This window comes from Alligator mississippiensis, chromosome 2, assembly GCF_030867095.1.
Source record: "Alligator mississippiensis isolate rAllMis1 chromosome 2, rAllMis1, whole genome shotgun sequence".
Lineage (NCBI taxonomy): Eukaryota > Metazoa > Chordata > Crocodylia > Alligatoridae > Alligator > Alligator mississippiensis.
Genome location: NC_081825.1, coordinates 171466440 through 171491715, shown reverse-complemented (window position 1 = coordinate 171491715; position 25276 = coordinate 171466440). Strand labels below are relative to the sequence as shown.

General features: G+C 49.4%; 1 protein-coding gene across 4 annotated transcripts in view; it reads left to right on the top strand.

Moving 5' to 3' along the window:
* The first annotated feature begins 2200 nt into the window (after positions 1–2200).
* Positions 2201–25276, top strand: part of SPTB (spectrin beta, erythrocytic) — a 135503-nt gene continuing 112427 nt past the window's right edge. For 3 of the 4 annotated variants that reach the window (XM_059722418.1, XM_059722417.1, XM_059722416.1), the window contains exon 1: positions 2201–2402. The gene's annotated coding sequence lies outside the window, so the exon portion shown is untranslated. The remainder of the gene's footprint in view (positions 2403–25276) is intronic. The other variant, XM_059722419.1, reaches the window with a different exon arrangement.

Here is a 25276-nt window from a genome sequence, read left to right as displayed (position 1 = left end):
GTTTGGGTACAGTCTTTGGTTGTGATTCAGGAGACTATTTACATATTTTGTGAGTTCTAGCCCTGATTCTGTAGGGCAGTGCGAAACAGCACCATTCTGCTTCGACTTCCGCTTTGACGGAACAGTGTTTCATTTCGACTTTCATTTCGTTTAGTTTCAAAAGCACTGTTCCATTTCATTTTGTTTCGTTTCATTGAAACTGTTTCACTGTTTTGTCGCTGTTTCAATGTTTCGCCCATAGGCTATAATGGCGAAGCACAAAACTGCCTATAACTTCGTAATTTCTTGCCTGATTCAGATGAAATTTGCAGGGATGGTAGCCCCTTCTACCTGCTGGATTACAGGAGGCTGCTGCTGCTGCCTCCCACCACCAGGCTCAGCTCCCAGTGGATCACAGCCCCATGAAACTCAGGCCGGTGGTGGGAGGTAGAGCACGGAGCTGATTGGAGTGCAGCCCGACGGCGGGAGGTGGGCAGAGCCGGCGCTGCACTCCCATTGACTCCACCAGCCCCGCAGTGTGCAGCCCGGTGGCAGGAGGTGGGAAGAGTCAGGGCTGTGCCCCCCACCGGGCTGAGCTACATGGGGTTGTGAGCCGCTCAGAGCGCAGCCCTGGCTCTCTCCTGCCTCCCACCACTGGGCTGCTTCAAAGCTCAAAATATTTTGAAGCTTTTGAAATGTTTTGAGTGCCCTCATTTCATTTCAAAGGTGCTTTTTGCTTCCTTTTGATTTCGCTGCTTTGAGCTCAAAACATGTCGAAACAGCTTCGAAATGAAACACTCGGTGAAATTGCACACAGCCCTATTCTGTATCAGTTTAATTGCAAACTCTACATGTAGAATGGTGGGGTGTTTTTAAAATGAAAGCTAGGCCTTGTAAAATCACTTGACTCTAGTAGCTAGACCTTGAAGAAAGCCAGCAAATATCACAAGAATTACTGACAATGGAAACCAAGGGAGCACTTTCATTTGACTGGTCAAGCAATACATGGATACATTTTAGTTGGCCTTGAATTTAACTTGTGCTTAGATTGGCATTATAGAAAATGATACCCACGCAAGACCTTTTCCCATCATGCTGATTGAGGATCTTGCCCACGCAGGAAATATTGGGTGCCAAGTGAATGGAAAGCCAGTTAAATGCAAAAGCAAACTGGCCTAGGTGCACCTGATGTTGTTAAGAGGAGTAGCAGATAACCAGTTTTCTCAAGCAGACATGACCCCACACATGTACCCACATTTGCTCTTTTCCTGCTGTTTGTGAGTGCCACTCAGTGGAGAGGAAAATTTTGCATAGCTGTTACGAGTTAAGCAAAACAGTCCTTTATCTCATCGCTGCCCAGCTCCAGCTGGGCTCAGTGGTCTGTACAGATACCACTATGCTGGTGGCAGTCCAATAGTGCTGCTCCAGTGTGTTTACTGTTTGATTAGATTTTGTTTGAAAAGCTCATCTTCACGGTCACCTTTCAGAGGGGCGTTTCAGAGACATTAGGGCTGGAAGGGACCTCTGAAGATCATGGAGTCCAGCCCCCATCGAGTTACTTTAACCCACCTGTTCTTTACTCCTCCCCCAGCTCAGTTCCTGGTCACAACGCCTCTATAGTACCAGCGCATCAGGTTAAATTTTGGATCTGCCTAAGGTGCACCGCCTCCTCACCCAGCTACTCTCCAGCTGCTGAACGGCCTGTTTGGAGAGGTGCCTTGGTGGACCTTGGCCCTGCCAAGAAAAGATCGGCTGCAAGCGGGGTCTGGTATCTCCATGTGACACATGCTCGAGGCGCACCAGCCCTGCCACTCCCTGGGCTGTACAGGGCCAGCTGGGCCTTGCCTTTCGCGCCCCCACGGTGCGGGGCGGAGGGCTCGCTCCGGACCTGACACGGACCCGGGGCGGTGTGAGGCTCCGGGAGGCGGGGGGCACCCAAGGCCCTTCGCTACGCCCCGGGCAGGCGCAAGCCACCAGCTGGCAGACCCGGGGCGGCCTCTCTCCGTAGCACGGAGGCGGTGGTCGAGTGCAGCGGGTCCCACCCGCGCGGCCCGGCGTGTGCCCGGCCCGGCCCGGCCCGCTTGGCACGGCCAGGTGCTCGCTGCGCCGGGCATGGGCAGGTGCCGCTGCTGGCGCCGGCCGGGGGGGGCCGCTGTGCTGCATTGCGGGGCGGGCGCCGCCGCCCCTCCACCCCCGCCCCGGCGGGACCGGGACTATCTGAGCCGGGCAGCAGCGCTGTCCCCGGGCAGGAATGTCCCTGTCGCTGCTCGCCCAGATAATGTTATTTATATCGCAGGGCAGGGCCAGGGCGGCACCGCTCCGCTCGGCTCCGGCCCCGGCCCCGGCCCCGCCGCGCCGCCGCTGCGCTGCTGCCCCCGGCTCCGCGCTGCTGCCGCCGCCGTTGCTGCCGCCGTCCCGCACAGGTGAGGCGCGGGGCGGCAGGGCCTGGGGCTGGGCGCTGCCCCTGGAGAGAGAGAGAGAGAGAGAGAGTGTGTGTGTGTGTGTGTGTGTGTGTGTAACCGCGGACTTTACCTCGGGGCGGGCGGGAAGGGGCCTGCGGGGCGCGGAGGGAGGGCTCCTGAGGGACAAGCTGGTTTCCCCTTGTCTGGGATGGGGGTTGCCTTGGGCGTTTCCCTCTGCAGGATGCTTGGGCCCCGTGAGCATCTCCCCGGGGTGCAGCCAGCAGGCAGAGCTAAGAGGGGCAAATTGGGGCTGTGTGTGGGTGCACCCTCCGGCCTCTGAGTGCCCAGTATTTGGAGACCTCCTTGACCAGGCTCCTGGAGACGGCGACCTTGTGCTCTGGGCCTGTTCAACACCTGCCTGTGCGCTCCTGGTGCCCGGCTGGTGCTCTGGGTACAACTAGGGTCATGGGCCACTGGTGCTGCCTTAGTCATGGGGGGCCCACGTGCCCCCCCCAGCAACCAGCTAGCAACCGGGGTGGGGGGTCCTCCTGCAGCTGATTGCACTGACTGGAAAGTGGCTGCGGCACTTCATCTGGCACTCCTGCTCCCTGGCCAGCACTCGGGGGGGCACCCCCCTGCCCCCAATGCCTAAGCAGGGAGCATGGCCTGTCAGGGGGTGCATCTGCGCTCTCAGGGGGTGCGCATGCACCCCCACGCACCCCTTATGCGTCACCACTGACTTGGGTGGCCATTGAGGTACCTCAAGAATAGAGGACAGTTGCATTTTGTGCACAGTGATGGGGTTTTTTTCTCCCTTTCTGCTTTTTGCTATGAAGTTGCCTTCTTCTGACAATTCTGAGTTGAAGGACGTCTTTTGCTTGGGCATTTTGAATTGAGGGTGATGTCAAAATGATTTGGAAGACAAGCGTTTAACGGCGGCAAGCAACAGCCCTAACATAAGGGCGTCATTAGGAAGTGTGACAAATAGGATCTTTGTTGGCATTCGCAGGACCAATACAAACACGGGATTAATTAAATGACAAATATATTCACCAATGAAGATGAACAATCTAAAGTTCAATTGTGGGCCGAAAGGTTGGGTGTCTCAAGAGAAAAATAGAGGACATAAAGACATCGGGTTTCGTTATCAATAGAGGACAGAGCAGCAGAAAACTGGACTGTCCTCTATATAACCAGACGAATGGCCACCCTAGGTACAACTGCAGTACAAGTATTTTATTTATGAGCCCAGAAGTGGGTGGAGATGGACCCTCTGATACCACAGTGATGGGCAGCCTTATGCAAGTTCAGGTCTCTACTGAGGTGGGGTGCTGCCTATGGTGGAAAGAAGGGGTCATCAGCAGGTATCTCTCCCCCATCCAGCCTGGGTCTGTAATTTAGGATCAGCTGGTGTGTGGAGGTGATGGTGATAGTGTTCCTTGGTTAGGCTGTGTCCTGTTGGCAGTGCATGGGTACCTGTGCCGAAGCTATGGGCACCCTAGGCTGGAGTGTTGTGTATGACATGCTTTCCAGTGCTTGGTCCGCTCTAGCTGTTCTGTCTATCTTTTCCTGTGAAAACCATTAATTGAAATGATATAGGATAAAGTTTTGTGTAGTCTTGGAAGTGGTGGTTTCACTGCCAGGCTGCAGTGTGACAGGGGCCATTGTGAATCACAGAGCAGTTGCTATATGATACTGTGAAGCCATTAGTCTTCCCTTTAGAAAAACCCAGGGAAAACTGGGAAATCCTGTTAATGTGGAAAGTTGTTGTTCCAGCTATAAGTAGTTGTGTATAGTACCTGTTCAGAGCCCTGCACAGTGAAAAAGAGGTCAGAGGTCTACCCATGGTTGGACTGAGATAGACCAATTTCTGTAGCTTTTAGATCACGAGGGAATGGTGTGGCAAGTCTGAAAACCAGCTGTCTTTGACTCCTCTGCTTCAATAACTAGATTCCTACTTCCTAAGTTATGAAAGGCCGCATGACATCAGTTGTTTGCCTTTCCCAACTAGTCTGTCTGAGCCTGGCCCATCTTTCCTGTATATTAGCCTATTCACTTCATATCTCATGGTCATGGGATTTGTTGTCTCGTACTGTTAACTGAATGAAAAATAAGCGTATTTCTGCAGTTGCAGTTCTGAGACTGGCAAGAGCTGAGGCAGGACAAGTGGCTGCCCCTTTTCATTAATTTTCAATATAAGAACACCTTGGAGCATAGCTTCCTGCTACTGTGTTATGTGGGCAAGTGTGGTGCCCAGGTCTCACCCCCTCGCTCCTACATTCTGTGCAGTGAGACTGCCTGAGACTCTGCGAGCAGAATAACCCACAGAGCCATAGTTCTGGTTCCAGAAGCAAAGACTGTACTTCCCCATTGCCCCCAGCAATTAGTCACTCAACTCAGGACTCCAGAGGGAGCCTGGGGGATGTCATATGGTTCTTTGATTGTTGGGCACCCTACATCTCAACCCTAATGTTAACCTGGTTTTTGTAGTTAATATGCACAAATGCAGTGTGCAGAAACTGGAATGGATTACTTTAAGATGTACCTCTAAGATGTACCTGTCTTCACTATGGAAGATGTTAGGGGAATTCTCTCACCAGATCCATTCGTCTCTATGGGCAAGTCAGTGAAGCAAACCCAAATTGAGGTTTCAATAGATCAGGTCATAGAGGAAATGGATACACTCAACAGTAGCAAATCACCAGGACCTGATGGCATTCACTCTAGAGTCCAGACAGGTTGCATACTACAGTTAGGAGTTCAGCAATTTTCTATCACTAAAAACAGCCTCAATACCAGAGGGCTGGAGAGTTGCCAATGTTACTCCCATATTTAAAAAGAATTCTAGAGAGGAAATAAGGAACTACAAGCCAGTGAGCCTAACTTCTGTTCCTGGAAAACTGGTAGAAACAATAATAATTTTTTAAAAATTGTTCCGCACATGGATGAACATGACTTGCTGGAGAGGAATCAACACAGCTTTGTCAAAAGGAAATCATATCTTATCAACTTACTAGAGTTCTTTGAGGGTGTCAATAAGCATGTGAATTGGGGCAATCCTATTGACATAGCGTATCTGGACGTCCAAAACGCCTTTGACATGTCCCTTTTTACTAAGGTAGTCATGGGATTACAGGGGATGTCCAATCCTGGTTTACAAATTGGCTCTAAGATAGAAAGCAAAGAGTGAATATAAATAGTCAAATTTTCAGGATGGAAAGAAAAACAGCAGGATCCCTCAGGGATCTGTGTTGGGATGAGTTCTATTTAACATATTAATAAATGATCTGGAAAAGGGATTGAGTAGCAAGGTGGCCAGATTTGCAGATGACACAAAATTATTCAAAGTGCTAAAGACCAAGATGGATTGTGAGGAACTACAGAAGGATCTGGCACGATTGAGTGAATGGGCAACTAAATGGCAGATAAAATTCAATGTAGATAAGTGTAAAGTAATGCACACAGGCAAAAATAACCCAAACTAGACATACATTATGATGAGTTCTACATTAGCAGGTACCCTCACAGGAAAGAGATCTGGGAGTTATTGTGGGCAGTTTGCTAAAAACATCAGCTCGGTCCTCAGTGGCCAGCAAAAAATCCCTAACATCTTGTTTGCCTTATTAAGAAGGAAATTGTAAACAAAAATGGAAAGTATCATGATGCCTCTTTATAAATCCATGGTGTGTCCAAACCCAGAATATTGTGCTCAGTTCTGGACCCTGCACCTTGAAAAGGATATAGAAAAACTAGAGAAGGTCCATAGAAGGGCATCAAGGATGATTAGTGGTCTATATGAGATGAGACTAAAGAGGCTAGACCTGTTTATCTTAGAAAAGAGATAAGGGTTTACAAAATACTAAACAGAGAAGAGAAAATAAGTAGGAATTTATTATTTACCCTTTCATAATACAAGAACTAGGGGGTCACAAAATGAAACTAGTAGCTACTGTAGTCAGTTTAAAACTAACAGAAGGAAGTTTGTTCACAATATGTAATTAAAGTGTAGAACTCATTGCCACCAGATGTTGTGGTAGCTGATTCAAAAAAGGGATTGGACAAATTCTTGGAGGAAAGGGACATCAGTAACTATTAAGCATGAGAGTTAGGGATACAGCCTCTGAATCAGAACTGCCTAGTATTTAAATGGTGGAGGCTGCAAGTGAGACAGGAACAGTGGAAAAATACCTTGGTAATAACCAGGTCACTCCCTTTCAGCATCCACTCTCTGCCACTGTGACCCAGGATACTGGGCAAGGTGGACCTATGGTCTGACCCAGTAAATGGCAATTATGTTCTTGGCAACATTCTTCTGAGGGAGAGTTCCTTGCAGTTTGCCTTCTGCATGCATTTTGATTGATAGATGGTGTACTTGGGGATTAAGATCTAAATGGTTGATCAGTGCTTCTAAATGTACTGCTGCTTCAAAATGCAGGCAAGCCCTGCATTTCTTCATGCCTGGTGTGTGTACAGCCTGTGTCTCTGCAAGAGAGGTCTGCCAATGCCCAGGACTCGGAAATGAGGAGCATCATATTCTACCTGAGTTATGGCCTTAGAATGCAAAAGCAGGGACTGGGATTGAAAGCTCAGCATGTTTGTTTTTGCAGACCTCTCTGAAGAGACAGGCTAATTTAGGGCTTGGGAGATGGGGGTTCAATACTCTGCTGTCAGGGATTTTTTGTGGGACATAGCCATATAACTTAGCCTTTCTGTGCCACTCTTTCCATGATTTCTGTAGGGGTAATAGTAAGGGTGCTACAGATATGCAGTTATGAAAGACTGTGAGCCAGCCGCTCAGCTCCCCTGGTGATGGGGCCAGATATGTACCATTAGTGAAGTTAGCCTTCCTGTTATCTGATGTAGTCATAGTGACAGTGTGCCTGTGCTATGCTACTAACAGTTTCTATTTTTTCCCACTCCTTCAACAAGTGCTTCTGACTGGCCCAAAGACACCCTATTCCCAGTTCCGATACCATTCTTTTATTAGTTCTTTGTCATGGTCTTGAAAAACCTGGACCTGTCCATCACCCCTCCACAGAGCGCAGCTGTCAAGCCAGCTGGCATTCCCTTCTCAGCCAGGATACTGTCCAAAGGGATGCAGGGTTGCCTAGTGGAAAGAGCCCTGGGCTTGTGCCAGGAGAACTGGGTTCCCTTCTCCACCGTGCTGCTGGAGATCCTCGAGCACATCATTTCCTCTACCCCATGCTTTAGTTTCCCACTTTTTGCAAAATGGGAAACCAGTCTTTTTGTAACATTCTTTGAGCTGTGTTGACCAGCAGGAATCTGACAGAGCTAGGTGTATTACCTTGTGTTGATGTTTGAGCCCCCTGGGTCTTTTTCCATATTAACTCTGCCCCAAACAGTTTCTCAATGTGGCCTGTCATTGCTTCCTAGCTGTGTTGTATTAAAGGCAAAATGCAGGGAAGCCCTTGCTTTGCACACTTGAGATCTTGTGACTGCTCCTTTTGTCTCATGCCTACACCTGCTAGACCCATCTTTGGCTCAAGGTCTGAAACGGAGCTGTGAATCTGACTTGGGTCTGTGGACACTGCTGGGATATAACTAGAAGCCATTCTCACTGCTGCTGCCAGACCAGGGCAGCGGTAGGGCACAGGAAAGGGGGAAGTGCCCTCCCAAGCTCTGCCCACACTAGTCATTTTCCACTCCCATTAGACTCATGTTGCCCTGGGTGTTGATGTGATATTGCCTGCTGAGTGGCCCCTGGGCGCTGGCATGAGCCCAAGGGGTCTGCAGAGTATCTTGGGTCTTGACTGGAGGAAAAAACAATGACATGGACCCTTCCCAAACTCACTTGGGGCAGCAAAATGAGATGTTGCTCACAATGAACCTTGAAAACTGTGACTTGCCCCCTTCTCTGACACCAGCAATAAAATGTAAACATTTTTAATGATAATAATGATAAAACTTAAAAAATGTAAATGATCATCTTGGGCACCAGAATTAAGCCCTTCTTCTTTAGTATGGCTGACTTGGAGTAGCAATTATAAGTCCAGTTAAGGTTAGTTAATCAATCTAATGTTCTTTAGGAAAGGGAATGCATCTCTGCAATGTCACCATCAGATTTGTATAGAGGGCTGAGTGTTGTTATGTGGTCCATAGTTTGATCAGGATTGCCACAGTCACATTTTGCAGAACTCCTAATAGTGTACACCATTTGTGTATCAAATGACTGCAGCGGCCATGCCTGGTTCAGATCCTGTTTAGAGCCTTCCATGGTTTTCATGAGAGGTCGAAACCAGGAGGCTTTATTGTTGCTTTATAATTAAAAAAGGCTTTATAATTAAACCAGGATGGATGGGGTGATTCACAAAACTCTGATCTGTTGCCTCAAGCTTAGCTCTATCTTGATTCCAGCTGCTTTATAATTTGGGGCTGTTCTTTTCGGCAACCCAGACACCTAAAAGACTGGCTTGACCATTGGTGAAAGCTGAAATCATGGAAATCTTGAAATCCTGTGAGCCCATTTTAAGGGAAATATGGGGTCACATCTTACAAGAGTGGAGAGGCTGTTTCAAAGCTAATAATTAGGTTTCCTGGATGCCAGACATCCCAGTGGCCCATACTGAATTCAAACCATTTTTTAAAAGGACAAATCCAAAAAGTCTGAAACGAACCTTTGAACTTTTAGGTCCTTGCAGCAGCAGGACACTGACAGTGCCTTTGTCTCCCTCCTTTACCTGTGGTGCAGGCTAGTTTGTTCATGATGTTTCAGACATTATGCTTGGAAGTTGTATGAGAGGGTGGTTTACCAGTTTTTAAGCATAGATTAGACAAACGCATGTCTTGAATGGCTCAGACAGGGTTGATCTTTCCTTGAGCAGAGGGTTGGACTAAATGACTTTCTGAGGTCTCCTCTCTTCCTCCCCACAAACCCTGCTTTTCTATAATTCTGTGATTCTTGCTCAGATGAAAGAGAACATGTAAGTCCTTTAACTTTTTTGCACAAATATATGGATAGCCTGTGCTGCTGGTCAGTGTAGACATTTAAATAATAGTGTGTTGCGCTTCCCTGACATCTTTAATTTTCAAAAAGCTTTCCAAATACACCCTTATCTGCTCAAGGCCATGGGGCAGGTCCTTGGGAGGGTTTTAACATCACATTTCCTTCAAGTTTGTTTTCAAGGGGCAGCACCTAGTGTTAATAATAGTTATAATTAATTAAGAGCACCCCAACTTCAGCACTGGACCAGAGGAAGGGCATAAGAGCATGTGCAGCCTATATCAACCCGGCCTGCATGATACAGCCATCAGTGCCTGCAGGATGTGCTGACTGGTCATGCTGATAAAATGCCACATAAAACTTTTTGTGGCTTTGATTCCAGTTGACTTGGAGTAAATAGGAGACATGGTCCCTCTTTAATAACAATCTGCAGCTTGTTTGCTGAGAAGTGCCCACATATTTCAGCAGTAGGGCTGGCACGCTTCTCCTGCCTGACCATCACCCATTTGCACCATTCTCTGAGCAGATGGAAGTGACCTTGTTTGTGCCTAAATACTCAGTCCTGGAAGCAGTTTTAAATTTTCTGTATTGGCAAGGCGTGGGTGTGTCTGGACTGTTGCGGTGAGGCTGATCTGTCTGGTAAGTGCCAGCTCTGTGATGATGAAGCCAGATATCTGAGCTTCCTTAGTACTCAGCCAGCCTAGCTGAATGCCAGTTACTGTGGTGAAGTCCTGCCCTTGCCCCTCGTGCTCCATGTCAGAACTCGTAACATAATATGCTGGCCAAGTTTTGCATTCTGGGCTGAAGCCATTATCACTTGATGAATACAACTTCTCTACTACCAAATTTTTATCTATCACATCTTGTTTGGAAGGTTTTGCTTGTGGCAACAGTTTCACATCCTTCCTACTTGCCTTCTGTGTTGAACATGTGTCTGAGATCTCTAGTAAATCCATTGTTCTGAGCATTGGGCTGCTTCCTCAGTGTGCAGGGTATTCTTATGTCATGAGCTCAGGCATTTCTGCTTCTCCTTATTACAAACATACTGCTTAATCTGGGAAGCAGTCCTGGTTTTATCATCAGTCTCATAATGCTTAGGGTTCCCTATTCCTCCTCACTGCTTAAATCCCCAGATCATGTAATCATATACAGAGCTGACCCTAGGGCATGTGGGACCCAGAGCATATCAATCTGTGTCAGGGGAGGGAAGAGGGGGTGGCAAGCAGACAGAGAGCAGAGTGGGGGAGGGGAGAGGGGGGGAGAGGTGACCGTGTGGAGTGGTGGCACCCTCGGGACCTGTACAGCACTGTCCGCAGGGCCCCTCAAAGCGTGGGGCCCAGGGCAAGCTGCCCAGTCCCCCCCCCCTTCTCGGGGATGGCTCTGATCATATGAATATATGTTAATCTTGATCTCAGTGATTGAAGTGGTTATTTAAGCCATTGTGGTTATGGAGAAAAGCTTGAAAAGGTGCCCCTAAAGGCTGAAAAGGCACATAAGGGGAACCTAACATGTATTACTTAAAATCATAAGGTTTTTTTTAACAACGATCTTATGCTTTTTGGGGGTCTGACTAATGACTTTGGAATGGGTGTGATTGGCAAGACTGACACCTACTATGGAAGAGGAATTACTAAGAAGGGAGTAGAGATTATACTGTGTTTTATGTAACTGAGACCTATTTTTAACATAAAATGTATGTGGAGTGTCAGCAAGTATGTTTTATGTGTTCTTGCAGATTAATTGACATGGGACAGGCAGTGCAGACGTAACGTGCTCTCAGTACAAAAGGATCTGCCTTGGTACTGGCTGCTGGGAAAATGTGACATCTTTGGAAAATATTTAGCCAAGTTGTCTTTTTTATGCACTTTCCATTCCATTTGCTACCTCCCAAAATACATGAAAGCAAAGTGCCATCGACCTGACTGGCATGGGCAGCATTTTGCTTTTGCTTCTATCTGCACAGGGTCCATGCTATCACTACAAATGATAGTGCTGGATTAACCTCACCAGGGGAAAGCAAATAGATAGGGGCATACTGAGGGAAGGGTTGACTGAGGGTAGCTTTAAATACTGTGAGGAAAATACCTTTTTTAAAGTAACTTGTGGGGCAGAGCAAGGGATAGGGTTGTGTTGGTGTGTGTGTAGGAGGGACAGTGTTTGTTGCCAGCTCTCACAGTTGATATCACAAGTCTGCTATTTTTCTTGTAGACCCTGCTCCAGGATTTTGTGAGGATCTTGGATCTCATTTTCTTTTGAAAAAGAGCTATCTAGCTCTGTTTGATGTGAGAACAAAGCTTGCAAATATGACTTAAGTGACCTGAAAACGAAAATAAAAACATTCCCACTTCTACTATTGTTTTAATTAATTCACCTGATTCTCAAGATGAGTTCATGAGTTGTTGGGGTCTGTTGTGATATTTCTCATGGATTTCTGGAGTAGGCAAGGCTGGAGAGTGAGCCCAGGAGCAAATACAAAGCAGAGACAGGGAAAGAGAATAGCAGGCAGGGGCTTGGCAGTGCTGACAGGCAAGTGGGTCTTCCAGCAGGGTGGCCCACCTGACCTGCTCTCAAAAGGAGCACAGGTTTTAGCAGATTCAGAGTCCTCCTGATCTGATCAGCCAGGACCCATTGCCTGCTGGCCACCCTCTAGTGCATCATCTTGTGCAGGATGGAACCTAGGACCTGGGCTTCATAAGGTCTGGCTTCTCATTCCTGCTTCTCTACACCTGGGGAAGGGCATAACTTCACTGTACTTGGGAGTGCTGCCACAATGCCCCATGCATGCCAGCTCCTGAGACAAAGCCACGTGGATGCATGAGAGCTACCCTGAATGTCTGCTTGGTACCACTCTCAGGTGCCTAAATTGGGTGTTCTGATTGGCATGTGGCCAGGACCGCTTCAGGGTGGCTGTATCACCCTCTTCCTGAGGGGTACTGCTAGGTACAGTTGGGTGGTGGTAGATAAGGTGACTCTGCTCCTTCCTGGAATAAGGTTTTAAACAGTAAAACCTTATTAAAACCTTGTTTACTGACATCTTCCATCTTGGAGGAGGTGTCAATGCCACTAACGCAAAGAGCCCCTTTGCAGTGATTTCAAGTCAAAGAAAGCAGGGGCAATCCATCTGGCCCCATGGCCTCCTTCTGTGCTGACAGTTGCCTGTGGACACTGATGGTGTAAGGAGGGAAGTGGCCTGTGAATGAATAAGTGGTCAAAAGCCCTGAAGGCCTAGATGGACAGTCAGTGTGTATTGTGACTATATTTTAGGTGTTGTCAATTGGCAGAGGCCATAGGCAGTTCTCCAATGGTGCAGTGAGCCCCGGGGCTCTGCTTGGATCCATGAGGGGCTCTGCTCCCTGTTTCCATCTGTCAAGGCCATCAGCTGTATGACTCATACTCCTATTCCCACCCCAAATGCCAGTCCAGAGTGGGGCAACAGGGCTGAGGAGAGGCAGCACTGCCCGTCAGCTCATGCTTGCTTCTCTTGCCTGCTTCTTTTGCTAGCTTGACCTTCAGCTCACCCTAAGGCTTGCAGCACTGATGCCAAGTGCCCCACAGCATCTTGCAAATGCAGTGCACATGTCCGGGATGCTGGGTGGGGAGCTGACCCCACAGGCAGCGCTCTGTGTCCCCCCAGTGAAAATCATCTGGTCTTATGCCTGCTCTCTGTTCCCACCTCTGCAGGTGGGCACTGGAGGGTCAGGGTGGAAGGAGGGAGATGAGATTGCAGGGCCTATCCCTGGGATGGACTGCACCCATGTAACTTGCACTCTGGATTGGGGAAGAAGGGGAAGTTACAGAGGGTGGGTAAGGAGAAAACAGGAGGAAGCAAAATAGTAATTGCGTCTGTGGCCCCACCATCCCCATGAGGTTGAATCATTCTCCATCTTATCCTCTGTTCCTGTGATGGTGCTTTGCAGGGAATGTCCCTTCTAAAATGAGAGGAATGGGCAATCCAACCCTCTCTTTGGCTCCATTAGTATATATGGGAGCGAGTCCAGATCTTGGGTGCCTGTGGCCTTGGTGACACCAAGCATAGAGGGGTAGGTTCTGAATGAAGAAGCCAGAATCTAACAAGAGCTGTCTTGTGGGCAGGGCTCCTAGGAGTTAGCCTGTTGCATCTGAGTGTGCCCCCAGGTCCCACCATGAGAACTGAAGCTTGAGAGAGGCAGAGGAAAAGGAGAAGCCAGCAGGGCCAGAGCAGATTGCATGGCATAGTATCTCTCTTCCTGATCTTCACTAAGTGAGATCAAGACTTTGTAGAGGAGGAGGATCAGGTAGGGCTGATGCATAGCATGGCACTGACCCTAGGGGAGGTGGGAAGTGGCCTGGAAACAGACCAGGTCAGGGGGCAACAGCCTTTCCCCAGTGCCAGCTGGATGTGATCAGATTGTGGCTGTGGGTTGGAAGTCTCCACCTACTTCTTCCTTCTTCCCCCTCCCCTACCTGTAGCCAGCTGCCTGCACTCACTCAACTCCAACAGGTTTGTGCTTCACTCAGTATAGATTCCTGAGAGCCCCTCTACAGAAAAGGAAGCACAGACAAGGCGGGGTAGCAGGCTCTGCAATGGAAGGGCGTGTTGCAGAGGGGATGGGTGGTATGGTACAGCCCTGTGTCACTGATCCCCTGTGCTGGAATAGATGTCTGTAGGCTAGATTGGACATCCACAGACTGTAGGTGGCAAACCTCTGGATTAGGGGGCTTGCCAACTCTCATATCCTCCCTCGCTCGTGGCAGCAAAGCCGTGCTAACAGACAATCCTTAGGGAGCACACTAACTCTTGTACCATCAGTAATGGAGGTCCCGGGCAGTAATATGGTGAAGGTCTGGGTTGCCCAATGTGAGAGGTTTCACAGCCTGGCCCTCAGCATTCTCTCCCTTTGTCTCCTTGTTTTGGGTTAGGCCTGGCTGAACTAATCTGAATGAAGCCCAGTGACCCCACAATGAGATGCTCTTCAAGGAGGGTGAGGTGCGGTTCCAGCCCTTCCCTGTTGCTTCGTTGCAGATCTGTTGCAGGACAGTCACCAGGCACCCTGGGTCACAGTTCTCACCAGCTGCTCCCCCTTGCTCAGTGCAGTACAAGGCAGCTCTTATCCCACAATTCCTTGGGTTTTAATGTCCTTGGCCTCCTTGCCGCATCTGACTTGGATCAGGCAAGGCCCAGAACATGCCTGCCAGTATCTACTGGGAGAGGCAGGAAGGGCAGTTGTTTGGGGGAGGATAACTGCCAGGCATTTAACCTTCTTTTCTCCTCTTGAGCATTGCATTGTTGCCCAGACTTTCATTGAGGACAGCAAGCTCCCTCCCCAATTCTTAAAATAAAACACCCAGCTGTCCCAGAGCCAAGAGGCCCCCATTGTTCCTCGGCCCAAGGCCGAGCAAGCAGGGAGGACTGCGCTCACATTCAAGCTGAAAGTATCTCGCAGACATGGGGCTAGGCAGGGGGCTGGACCCAGACTTTCCCTATGGGGCTCTGAAGGTGCAAGGGTGGGGGTGGGATTTTTAGGGTTTAATCAGCCTGGGTCCCCATGGCTTCTAATCAAGCTCAAGGTCAAGATTCTTGGGAGCTTTGAAGATCCCCTTCCCCTTGTCCAAAGGCCCTTGCTGGGCCAGAAGCCCTGTTGCATCAGGCTCTGGGCAGCAATGGAGATGGCAAAAATCCATGTTGCAAAAACCTCATGATCTCAGTGGATTCAGCCTTCAAGTGGAGGGGACACAGGAGACAATCAGCATGGATAGACACAGATCCATGTTTGCCGATTTGTTGTTGTAGCTGCATGGAGAAGTAGCAGCTTTCCCCTTACTGCTACATTCTTATATGTGGACTGAGGAGCTGGTGCTGGGGTCATGGTGCTATGAATCACCTTATTGGAGGTGTGTCCAGTGCAACGTGGAGCACAGAAGGAAGACTGGGGGCCTTTGTATGAAGAGTGGGCAAAATGCTGGCCTCATTAATGGTGCAAAGGAGGTGGTGAGTTGACATGGTATGGTGTGGAAATAAATGGAGCTAGGTTATGAGTGGGGCACAGGAGAGATGGAAGAGAAGGAGTATGTATGTGCAGTGTGGAATAGGAGAGGGGGATTGGTCACGGGGGATATATGGAAGCCATAGTAACCATAGTTAGTGGAGATGGCTGGGTTGAGAGGATTGCAGCTAATGAGATGGTGGAGTCAGGCGGAGTTTGGAAACATTAAGGAGAATTTGGATGTGCCTGGGAGTGTTGGTGAGACAGAGGCAGAAGGGTGGGGGTTCTGTCAGCAGTGATGGGAAGGGGCACTGAGCAGTGAAATCTGGCCCGTCTAAGCTGGTTCAGTGGACCACAAACAGAATATTGAGGAGGTGCTGGAGACACAGGCCAAGACTCCTGATTTGTTGGAGGAGGTGGGTGTGTGAGTTATTGAAGCTGCGTAAGTAGATGCTGTTGCCCAGAGTCAGGTCATGAAATGGGAGTCCAGCGCAATTTGGATGCACCTGGGAGTGTCGCATTGCTCCAGCCTCCTTAAGCAGAGAGCAGCTCTTCAGCTACAAAGGCTCCCACATCATGTGGGGCTCTTCTGTGGGGTGTGAGGCACTGTCCTTCCTGTTGTTCCAAGGACGTTGGCAGTAGTAGTCTACATTTTCTGGAGAGGTGTGTGCCCCAGTCAGATGTAGAAAGCAGGCAAAGGCTCAGGTTATGGGCTGGAGCATGGCTTATAGGAGCTGAAGGACTCTGTACATGCTGGAAAGTGACTGTTAGTAACATGACATGTGAATACTGTGGGCTGTGAAGTCACGCTCCTGGAGCTTACTGTGGTGGCTTCTGATACAGCTAATGCAGACAGCCATTGACACACAGCAAATTGTGCTGGCCATTGCCATCCCCAGAACTCTCAAGGATGCAGGCATCTCTTGTGCTTTGTTAAGTGCAGACTCAGCTGTTTGTGTCCATTTACTGCTCATACTAGTCCTGGCATTGCCGTTCTTGTCTGTTTCACTGGTGCTCCTGGCCATCACTTAATTGCCCATCCAGCCAGCCTCCTATAAGCAGTGGGGATTATCTGTCCCAGAAAAAGGTTCAGAAGTCATTGGACTGTGGCCTTTCATGCCTGACTTGGTATACCAGGGAACCAGAAGGCTCCTGCTACTTAAGAGGAAACTAAAGCAGGCTGAGCTGGCTCCAGGAAAGCTAGCAGCTAAGAAACTAGCTACCTCCTAGCTGAGTTGCAGCCAAAGCCAGCAGTAACAAGCACAATGGATAGACAGCCAGGCTGCTCAGGGGCTAAGAGCTGCAAACAGCAGTTAAGCAGCCATGAGAGCAGGCAGGCAAGGCCTTAGGGTCAAGGTGAACAAGCGCTGATGGCTGACCAGAAGGAGGTGGGGCTTAGCATGTATACAAGCTCAGGGCCTGAGTGTAGAGGGGCAGTCTGGACCTGGAGGCAAGAGCTTGAGTGTGGGAGGAATACAGGAAAGTTTTTATCTGGCACTAGGGCTATCTTGAGGAAAGCAAACAGAGTGCTGCTGCCCTGCAGGGGTGTATAACCTGGGGTAAGGGCAGGTCTTGTTATGCAGGTAGGTAGCTGCTGTTTATGTTTGGACCCAGAGGGGGTTTAGTTTTGTACTTTCAGTAACCTAGTTGCGCTCCCCTCCTCACCCCCATCCCTCTAATGTTAGTTCCTCGCCGGGCGATCTGTGTTTCCCTACTGGCTTTGTCATCTTTTTGGATTCACAATCCTAAACATCTACTAATAAAATTCAGTGTGTTCTAGCCAGAGGGCATATTTCTTTATAATTTACCCATGGTTTGGGATTGGGACTGGTAGAGGTGGTACAGAGGTCTCAGCCGTGCCTGAGGGCATGAGAGTGTCTGGAGTCTTGCACTATCTGAATATGAACTGTGGCCTGATCATGCTGGAGGGCATCCATTAGGCCTGTGCGAAGTGGCTAATATTCGCTTCGGATTCGGTCGATTCAGGAGGCAGCGATTCGCTTTGGTGATTCGAATCACTGTCCTGATTCAATTTGGCTGAATCTGATTCGGAGATTCAGCAGCAGCAGAATCTCCGAATCAGCCAGGCCAGGACCATCCCCTGCCCCTCTCCCAGCCTGACAATGGTTGCCCCGCCTTCCCCAGCTCCTGGTACTGGAGGGGGAAAACATGCCGCGGCTCTGTGGGTGCTGCCGGGTGGGGGGTGGTCCCTGCTGCCCCCCACTGCCCCATACCGCATGGGGGGCTCTGCATGAGCCCCTGAACCCCCCCCCCCGCTCCCCCAACCTCCTCACAGGTGCCCCACACAGGCCAACTCCGGCCCTTTAAGAAAAAAAAAAAAAAGTGAAAAAACCCCGGGACTTGCTGCTGGCGGGGTGATCCCCACTGCCCCTTGCCATGTGGGGGCTCTCCAGGAGCCCCCAAAGCCCCAAGGCTGCGTGAGTCCCAGGGCTTTTCTCTGCTTTATTTTTGTTAAAGGGCCAGAGCCCCAGCAGGCAGGGCAGCGGGGTGGGGGGTCAAGGGGGCTCATGCAGAGCCCCCCCATGCAGCATGTGGAAGTGGGGGTTGCCACCCGCCCAGCAGCACCCAGTGAGCACTGGAGCTTTTCTTTAAAGTAAGGTGGGGGCAGCCATGGTGGGGGGGGGGGGGGTCCCTCCATGGTCCCCTCCCCCAGCCCCCTCTTCCCTGCCCCTAGTACTTACCAGCTCAGAGTGGCTGCAGCTGCCTGATACAGCCATTGGGGACTGCCTGATCAGCCAAAGCTTTGGAGAGCTTTGAATCGATTTGGACCTTTAAATTGCCCCCCTGATTTGATTCGGATTTGGAGATTTGGTCACCGAATCGGGCCGAATCACTCCTGAATCAAATCACCACCCGAAGCGTCGCACAGCCCTAGCATCCATGGTGTAACTAAGTCATTAATAGCTGTCCCAGAGATGGGGCTATTACCACTGATTCAGCCCTTTTGGGGCACTTCACTCCCGAACTCTAATGTGTTGAGCCAGAGATTTTAGTCAGCTGGGTAATCTCTCCTCCTGGCGGCATCCCCCACCCATGCCAGAATTAGCAACAACTTTTCAGTTCTCTGATTCCTGAGTTTGGGAATCAATCAGGAATCCACCCAGTTCTGGTTTGAGGTGATCTCACAGCAGAACAGCAGGTGGCTGCTACCTGTCCTGGTGTGAGAGCAGCAACGATCCTGGTTTTCTCTGATTAAAAATTGCAGATTCTCTGATTAATAAAACCCCAAATCCACATTTTTCCATGATTAAAATGAAACACCACTATACATAGATATCAGTTGAACACAATGTTTTGTTGATATTTACCATTTTAAAGTCGTTTGGAAGGCTACCACCAGTACCTCAATCGCTAAATAAGATACATTCTAAATACCTATAAATGCTGGTGTTTGATTTGGGGTTTTTTATCATGGAAAATCAGAGCTCCCCCTGCCCCCTTTGCTCATCAAGATGTGGGTCCAGATGCAGTTGTCCCCCTCTCTCCCTGCCCCCCTCCACTGCTTTGTGGCACTGAGAACAGCCCTACTATGCTGCTGCCCTGCCTATGCCATTGCCCCTCACTCCCCACCCACAGCATCCTAACTCCTGCTGGTGCCTCTCATTCCCCACACAGTCCCCTGGGCCCTGCTGGTGCCTTTTTAATCCCCACCCACAGCCCTCCCACCTCTGCTGGTGTCTTTTACTCCCCACCCACAGCCCCCACAGACATGCTGGTGCACCTCACTCCCCATCCATAACCCCCTGGCACCCCCAGCCCTGCTGGAGAGAGCCCCTAGCTGCCAGAGCTATGCGGCCAGGGACCTGGGTTCACAGCACCCCCTGCCCCCGCAGCAGCACCTGAGCTCCAGCTGCTACATGTGGGAGGTGGCTGCTGCTGCCACAGAACGGAGCATGGAGTCTGGCTCCTATGGCTAGCATAGCCAGAGCAGAGCTCATGGGGGAATGCGCAGTGCAGGCTGCTGGCTTCGGCTCCCCGCCCTGTTCCCGATCCCCAGGGCCTCCATGGCCCAGTGGGCAAGACCCAACACAGCAGGACAGAATGGGGCTGGGCAGGGAAGCTTAGTGCTGCTGTTGGCAGCTCCACACTGCCCTGGTGAGGTACCCTCTGCCCACCCAGCAGCACAAGGGGTACAGCTCTGTGCCACCGCCCCTGCTTCTGCTGGGCAGGCAGGGGGCATGTCACCATAGCGGCATGGGGATCCCAGCACTGGCACCAAGCTTCTCTGCCCCACTCTGCCTTGCTGCACTGGGTCTCACCTGCTGGGCTGCAAAGGCCCCAGAGGAAGGGCCAGTAGAGAAGAGAGCCCTGAGCCTGCAGTTGGCAGCCCACTCCATGCACAGATCTGGGGGGCACATGCCATCCCCCAGGAGTGCACCCAGCAGTGGGAAGTCAGCCTCCGCCCCCTGGAAAAGCTTCCTGTGGCTCCATCCCATTCGCTGCCCAGGGCCCTGAGGCCACACACTCCAGCCCCAAGCCCCATACACCGCCCCAGCCAACAGCAGCCCCAGCCCTGCCCAACTCATTCCCTACCTCACTATGGAGGCCACAATCCCCTCCCCACAAAACTTACCTGCCGGAGTTGCTCTCCAGGCTGCCTGGCAGTTGTGTGCATGTGTGAGTCTGCGCATGTACATGGCACCCCCTGCCTGGCCACCCTCCTCCTGCCCCTCCCAGCCCCTTGAAGGCTGGAACTGTGCCGTCTTCAAGGGGAAACCCATGGTTTCCAGTGGGTTCTTTAAAAGAGAAAATCTGGGTTTTTTCATCTTAAAATGAGAAAATCTGGGTTTTACTGCATTTTTACGTGGCATACGGAAAACCCAGATCCCTGGAGGTCAGGCACACGTTGTCCACACACAGTATCTTGCAGTCTCTTGACCAGGGTGGGAGAGATGCTGTAGTTTCTTCTGAAGCTCCTCTCCTTTCCCAGAAGAGTAAGTACAAATAAATGCATGTTAGCAATTAAAATGCCTGCTGTTTTTTAGGTCAGGTTGAAAACCCTGTACTACATGAAGTAAGGCCGTTCTGCCTGCTAAAAGCTCACATCTGCCTCATGCTCGACTGAAATGGTTCCTTCTTGAAATTTTAAATTAAGAGATCAGCATCCAGGTATCACAAAGCCTCTGAATATCAGCAGCAGGAGCCAGAGGCATCCCAGAGATTTACAGCAGGCCCACAGTTGCAGGGCTGAGCTCCAACACAAGGTCTGTGCCAGTTTGCTCTGCCCTATAAAGTGTCCACGAGATGAAGGATGAAGGGTTGATTGCTTGTAAAGCAAAATTACATCTGAGAGTCCCTGGAGATGCTATTCAGGGTTGCTCTTTCATCCTAAGGAAGACATTCAGTGTTAAAAGGGAGCAGAGAAGTCTGGTGATGGCATTAGTACCTGGCTGCTGGAGCTATTGTGAGGCATTTCCACATGCAGTGTGTTTGAATTCCATTACGAAACATGAACACACTCCCTCACTCTTGGAGGTGGTCACCAGAGCCATCTGGTTCAGCTGAAGCCCATTTTAGGCTGTGGCTGGTCAGAAATATTCCAACTAGAGAGTTTTTTTCCCTCTGTCAAGAAATGCTGAAGAGATAAAACCAAACCATCTAATAGAAGCATAATGGGGCTGTATTATTTTTACATTTTGTTATAACCCTTTTGACTACATTCTTTTCACTTTTATGTTAGACTGTCAGTGGTATTGGAGTGCCTACCTTCCATGTGTCCCCATTTACACAATGCTTTAGTTATAAGCTGGAAACATGGAGGCTGGGAGGATCAAAGGAGCCAGGGTGCCATGTGGCAATGCAGCTAAAAGATGAGCTCCTGCATTGGTTTCAGCAGTTTGACAGTAACCATGTTTCTCTATGATAGCTGAAGCCCATGTAGCCCAAGGTCAGGCCTGGGATGAGCCCTTCTCTCATAACTACTGGTTTTGCTGGCAGCCTGCAGGTGATCTAGGTTTGTGATGCACTGTTTAGGGAAGAGTTGGGGGAGAGAAAGACATTGGTCAGGGCCCCCTGCTCTAGGTTGTATTGCCTCCTTTGTTTAGTGATGGTTGATGCATTAGTTAATGAGGATGCTCCAGCCCTGGCTAACAGGGGCAACTCTTAGCTCGTGCATAGATGTCTAGAGACCATAGGTTTAATTCCTGCTGCTGCCAAGCCACTCAGGGTTGCAAGGGTAAATTCCTGAAGTTTTGCACCAAGCTTCTTGTATTTCACCAGTAGAACTGTCAAGCATAATTGATTAAATCAGCAGCACCTTGGAGGCTTTCCCAGCATTACTTTGCTTTCCCAGCGTTAAGTGCGTGGCAAATACGACGCCACCATGTCAGTTTCCAGAGCTGGTTCTGCACAAAGGTCCCATGGCTAGGTCAGATCACTCCCCACCACAGGCAATGGACTGATGCTTTATTAGCACAGAAGCAGTGAGGGATGGGAGTCATTATACAAAGGATATTGCCCATGGCTTTTCTCTGTCAGATGCTGTTAGTTCTGAGGCATCGGTAAGTAAAAGCAAGACCTAAAGCCTTTGAGAATATCTGCTCTGTAAATGAATGTTGTCAGCCCAGTTTAATCCTGTGGGAGCGACTCCAGAGCAATTTTCCTTCTCTAGAGGATGGGTTTGTGACAGCTCTGCTTTATGGGAGAAAACACTGCTTTTGTTACTGTTGTTTAAGCACTACTGTAATATGAACAATCAAGGCTCTGGCCCAGATCAAGGCCTTGTTCTGCCAGGTGCAGTGCATGAAGTGAGAGCAAGACCTTGCTCCAAAGAGCAAGGGAATTTGAGGTACAGGGGATTGAAGCAGTTTGCCCAGAGTCTCACAGAAGGACCAGGAGTAGAGTGTAGCTGTCCTGATTCCCAGTCCAGTACCTTTCTCCCATTAGATTATACTTGTGTCACTGATACGCACCTCTCATACCTAGAGAAAACTGCACTCTCCCTTGAATGGGAAATGTCAGGCAACCTTAACTACAATTCCATCTCCTACATTCCAGTCCTAAAATTTGATAGCTGAACAGGATTCAAAGCCATTACGTCTTCCAGAGGTCTCAGCCTAGTATCAATGCCCTGTTTCCGGGAATCAAGAGCCCTCCCACCCCAAAATAAATAAAGACTCCAAGTAGAACTCAAGGCAGAGAGCAAACTCTAGGCCTGTTTGCTGAGTTCCTTCTCTCCCAAAGCTTCCTTTTTCATCCCAGAACTAAGTGCAGCATTTCTTCCCCAGAGTCATAATTTGCCTATGCACTGAAGGTATGTTTGTGCTGCACCAACTGCAACTCGTACATCTGGAACTGGTGCAAGAGTACTATTAAGAAACACCCCATGCATGGGCATCTTCAGTGACATTGTGATCTAACCTTAGAGCTCATCTCCCTAAACTTTTCCACTACTGAGGATTGTGCGGGCCGGGGGCAAGCCGGGCCCGTCTTTGCGCATGCGGGCTGTGGCCAGCAGCCCGGGCATGCGGGGCTGGAGAAAACCGCGGGGTGGTTAGGTACGCACGAGCTAGAATTAGTTACAGAGGTGTAGTGGTTGATTGAAAAGATTATTTACTTACACCCAAGATGGTCACGGTGTAGGCTGGACAGTTTTCCAGGTGCAGCTCCGCTTAAATCCTCGTTGGAGGACTCTGACAAACTCAGTTCTTTGGCACCGGAGTGGTTTAGGCTCCGTGGGTTCGGCAATTCTTTCCTCACGGAGTGGCTGAATCTCCGTGGGCTTTGTTCGGTTCCCAGGTCCCCCGGAGCTATTAAGACTCCGTGGGTTCAAAAATTGGGCATATAGGATAGGGATGCATCTAGGATTGCGCTCAGCGACGGGGAGAGGCTAGAGGCTGTTTAGACCTCTGTTGGCTGCTTAAGAAAGGCGCATTGGGTCCACATCGCTTGGAGATCTTCACACAGCGTGAAGTCTCCTCCTCCTGACGAGTTCTGTATCTCTCCAATTTTCTTCTCTCTCCGGCTTGGGCGGAAGCTACCCAAGCCTTTTGTATGGCTAGCAAGCCAATAGCTAGCTGCCACATATGCCTCCATTTAGAACCGGCCAATAATGTGGCGCGAATCTAAATACAAATGGCGGGAACTCCTTTGCACCGTGCATCTCTGAGATGCAAAAGAAATGCACCATGCAAAGAAGCTGCTAATTGGTGGGAAATCCCCCATTGCACCAGAGTTCTCTCCCACAGCAGAGAACTCTACTGTGCAAGGAAACTGTAATTTTAACGGGAACATAATTTAGTGTTGCCGAAGCACACACAAACAACAAATCACACCTTTGGGTTGTGACGAGGATGTATACCAATAAATACTAATTCAAAACCAAACATAGGCCTAGTGTGCTTGTTAAATTTTTGCTAGCATTCCCTTATTAGGTTGGAATGTGAAAAGACCATCTCTCCTTGACTGATATGGCTATGGCGATAGGTGTCACACATGGAATTTTCTGGAGCTCTTTGTCTAGCTTGGGGAACTGGTTCTAGCTGTATTGGCAAAAGCATTCTTCTGCTTGTATAAGCTGCACTGCAGCCATATTCATGCAGGAGTATGATGTACTTGAACTAAACTCTCCTGATCTGTGCTGAACTCCGCAAATCTTGCCTTTTATTAAACCCTGACATTTTTAATATTCTTTACAATTCGTGTGCAGATTTTTCAATGGTGAGAGCAATTTGCCAGCAGAATGACTGTCCTGGGGAGGTGGTAGACTCTTCCTCACTTAGAGTTATTAAATCTAGACTGGGTGTCTAGCCTTTCTGCTCAGCCAGACATTCCAGCTGGTGGCAGGGGTCCCTAGGCAAGGGGTCCTTGCTGTGCTATGCAGAGGGTCATATTACATCTTCAGAGCTCATAGTCCTGCAGCAGAAATTTACACACATGCATGTGCTGTTCCATAGATTCCTAGGGTTGGAAGGGACCTGTTAGATCATTGAGTCCGACCCCCTGCTCTGGGCAGGAAAGAGTGCTGGGGTTAAGTAACCCCAGCCAGGTGTTTGGCTAATCTCCTTTTAAATGCCTCCAAGGTCGGGGAAAGCACAACCTGCCTTGGAAGCCCATTGCATATTTTGGCAACCCTTACCATAAAGAGTTCCAGCATCATTCTTTTTTTGATGTTGAGTTTCATGCTTACTCTTTGCCATGGCATAGACAAATGTTTACAGCAGTAGTCCCTGAAATTGGGATATGATGCTCTGTACAACTGTGATCATTACAGATTCCCTTTGTGAATAGACCTGCACTTCTAATTCACTTCCTCAGCCTTGATAATGGCAACCTTTTTTATTTGGGTGCATGTATGTGTTTATTTTTATCCTTCCTCATTTCTAAGTGGTTAAATGGACTTTTACAAACACAGACTTTTGTGCTCAAAACAATCCTGGATGAGTTCAGCCCTGAGGAAAATGGTTTTGAAAAGTCGTATATGTATGAAAGCCAGGGGAGGGGGGGTTAGAATGTGACATTCTTGCTGCCTCTAAGGCCCTTTCTTTTATATGATTAAGTGGCAGTGCAAATAAGCAAAAAATTGTTCTGTTAGGAACCAATGCAGCAACACTCAAATCATTGCATTATTGTACTCTGGACTCGAAGCTTTGGTTGAAAAGCGAAAAGGCTCAAGGTGCCTCAAATGCGTCTTATAGGATGGATCATGTGGTAGGCCTGGTTAGCATTAGAGACATTTGTGCAAGGGATGCTCTTCCAGTGCCTATCTTTCATCCTTGATGGCAGAGCTGGAGAGCTCCCGCAGGTGCCACCATCAGCGGCAGGAGCAAAGCTGGCAAGCTCCTGTAGGTGGCGGTGGCTCTGTCAGATGGGGCACATGCCCCCCTCTCCGCCCCCGCAGTGCCCTTCCACATGTCGCCTATGCTATCCCTACTGCAAAAGTCTTGCCATAGTGCAAAGTCCTTAGTGCAGACAGACCTGCAGAGCCTGATTCAGCAATGCAAAGTTTCCCT